The sequence below is a fragment of the Ranitomeya variabilis genome, chromosome 3, assembly GCF_051348905.1.
Source record: "Ranitomeya variabilis isolate aRanVar5 chromosome 3, aRanVar5.hap1, whole genome shotgun sequence".
Taxonomy (NCBI): Eukaryota; Metazoa; Chordata; class Amphibia; order Anura; family Dendrobatidae; genus Ranitomeya; species Ranitomeya variabilis.
The window spans coordinates 425,190,398-425,193,776 of NC_135234.1; the positions used below are offsets into that span (position 1 = coordinate 425,190,398).

At 39.7% G+C, this 3,379-nt stretch overlaps 1 long non-coding RNA gene across 1 annotated transcript; it reads left to right on the top strand.

Annotated features, from left to right (window-relative positions):
• Positions 1–898: 898 nt before the first annotated feature.
• Positions 899–2,459, top strand: LOC143818291 (uncharacterized). The gene is made up of 2 exons (XR_013224443.1): positions 899–1,087; positions 1,761–2,459. It is a non-coding gene; the product is annotated as an uncharacterized LOC143818291 (long non-coding RNA).
• Positions 2,460–3,379: the final 920 nt, after the last annotated feature.

Consider the following 3,379-nt stretch of genomic DNA (forward strand, 5'->3'; position numbering starts at 1 on the left):
ATGTACCATCCGAGTGCCATCCGTGTGCCGTCTGTGCTTAACATGGAAAGTATATCAGAAGCTTTGTAATTTCATTCCCTTTATCCATACTGGAAAAACACGGATGACACATGGATGGCACACTGATTGAAATCACTGATGACACCGATATCGGTGTAACATGTACGTGTTTTATATGGACATGGGGGCCCCACTTTGAATTTTGCCTAGGGCCCCAATCCAATTTGTCTAAAACCGGCCCTGGCTAGATGAATCACCAGCAAAGAAACACTCAGTGTTCTTGTTACAAGATGTTTCCCCTCCATCCTGTAGAATGTAAGCCCGCAAGGGCAGGGTCGTCTCCCCTCTGTATCAGTCTGTCATTGTTAGTTTGCTTACTGTAAGTGATATCTGAAATTTGTATGTAACCCCTTCTCATGTACAGCACCGTGGAATCAATGGTGCTATATAAATAAATAATAATAAAAATAATAATAATAATAATAAATAACACTAAAGGTGGAATCAGACTGGTTGCTATGGGCAATTGCTAAAGTTTTGTTAATAGTTTTGTAAATGAGGTCTTTGTTCCTGTGGTAAGAGTGTAATGCTGTAAAAATGGGGAAGTGTTGTCATAGGGCCTAGAATTTAATTACGTTTGAGGTAAATTATTATAAAGTCCTTTATTTTTTTAAGACTCAGTAAATGCTTTTTACTTTTGGGAACTTTTCCTCAATCCCCCAGCTCCCCCAGCCTTGATGGTAGCCAATGTGATCTGCCATATTATTACTACTTGTGGTCAATATTAATTAATACCTGTGGAGATATCACTCATGGTCATATGTGACATCATCAAATACAGGAGGCCATTATTACCTCACAGCATGATGTCACAATGACTGTGGGTCTATACAAACAGGTGTTCTGGGGGCAGAAGCTCATTTCAGAAGATGAAGATGAGGAGAGCAGAGGATCCAGGATCAAGGACACGGAGTCTCATTTCAGGAGATGAAGACGAGGAGAGCGGAGGATCCAGGATCAAGGACACGGATTCTCATTTCAGGAGATGAAGACGAGGAGAGCGGAAGTTCCAGGATTGAGGATACAGGTAAATAAGAAACCTTACAGGGATTTAAGTTAGTGAACTTTACGCCAACGTGGACCCTCCAAGTCTACAGATTGTGACTGTAAGGTTCTAGATTTCTTCAGTCCTTGCTGGTAGAATCCCTGGACTTGGGTGATGAAGGTTCTTTGTGAGGTCACACAGCGGAATGTTGGACACTGAGAGTTCTATGCAGCAAACATGGGGACATCAGAGAGGACAGCACAAAGCTTGCACCTCGGATGGAGACACCACTATTGCTACTATGGTCAGTGACACTTCAAGTTGTATCTGTGGCTGGCACAGATTGTTGGTGGTGGTTCTGTCACTTCAATTTAAGATTATTGGGGCAAAAAATGTACCATTATTCCCCCACCTGGGAGAGAAGTTGGTGTACATACATTGGGGGAAGATATATTTATTTGTTTACTTTACTTTGTTTTTATTTATTTAGTTTACCATTTTATTTTCCTATTTTATTTATTTTACTTATACATAACTGCATTTACAGCATTTTTTTTAAAACAAATTTAGTAAACCATTTTTAAGAGTTTACATCAAAACTTAAAAATGCAGAGAAAAAGGGGCTTGTTTATCTGCATAAAGTACAATATATTTATGACGTTTTCTACAGGTTTTATAATGATACTCCTCCTCATATTATTTTTTTTCTTACCAGGGAGAGAATCTGGATCCTGGAAGGAAGATTGAAGAATCTAAAGAGAGCCACGCGATTATTTAGTGTTAATCTTTTATTATGTCTGCACATGATATTTGTTGTCTTATGATGTCATTATATGCTGATTATATGGATCTAATCCTGGAATCAGTGCATCATGACATCATATTGTTTAGGTATCTGCTGTCTTATCCAACGGTATAAGGAGTAGAACATACATATTTACATGCTTTAGCACTACAGAGTGTAACTTTATTTGTTTGCCAACTGTATAATGGTTCTGATATGATGCAACAATCCTATGTCTGTATATTAAGGGGTAGTGTTTGTAGCGGGGTAGTGTTCTGTGTGGGGGGTAGTGTTCTGTTTTTTTACAGGGGAGATGAAAATGGCCAAACTATGAGCTTCAGGGTCTGATCTGATGAGGAAAGGTGAGGCGACTTACCGGGACAAAGAAGATCTGCTATCCAGAAATGAGTCACCATATTGAATATCATTGCTGTATATATGTCAGTTAGTTAGTTGTAGTATGGCCTTGATCCAGGGTTCTCGAACTGATCGCCTTTTCCCGGGGTCAAGAAGGAATTTTTTCCCTGTAACACACATTGGCTGAACGTGTCCAGGTTTTTTGCCTTCTTCTGGATCATTGGCTTTATGTAGAGGTAAAGATTGTATTTAATAAAATTTGTTTAAAATCAATGATCGGTCTCCTTATGTCTTTATTTTTATACAGCACTCAGGTAGTTGTATATGTTATTTCTCATTTTTATGATCCATGGCTGCCACAATATGAAGGCAAACAGAAATATAAAGGCGGTAATTATGTGTCTGCTATTGCAATATCTGTATTTGTCCTTCCTAATACCACTACTAATGGCACATCCCTCCTAATAACACTCCTAGTGACACGTCCACCCTAATATTGTATAAATTGCTGATTGCCGGTGGTCTGACTGCTGAGACCACCAGTGATATCAAGAATGGAGCTTTGGAACCCCCAATATTGGGGCTCTGCAATCCTGTTCTGAATTGAGAGGAGATTCATTTTATATGGGACAGCCAAGTACAGCGCTCGGCTTTTTTCAGCAGTCTTATAAACAACTAGATAGTGGCCTGATTCTAACGCATCGGGTATTCTAGAATATGTATGTATGTATGTATATAGCAGCCACATAGTATATAGCACAGGCCACGTAGTATATAGGAGGCATGTAGTATATAGCAGACAAATAGTACGTGGCCTGTGCTATATACTATGTGGCTGCTATATACATACATATTCTAGAATACCCGATGCGTTAATACAGGCCACGCAGTACATAACACAGCCCACGTACTATATAACACAGGCCATGCAGTATATAGCAGCCACACAGTATATAACACAAGCGACGTAGTATATAACACAGGCCACGCAGTATATAACACAGGACACGTAGTATATAGCACAGCCCACGCAGTATATAACACTGCCCATGTAGTATATAGCACAGCCCTGGCAGTATATCACACAGCCCACGCAGTATATAACACTGCCCATGTAGTATATAGCACAGCCCCCGCAATATATCACACAGCCCACGTAGTATATAACACTGCCCATGTAGTATATAGCACAG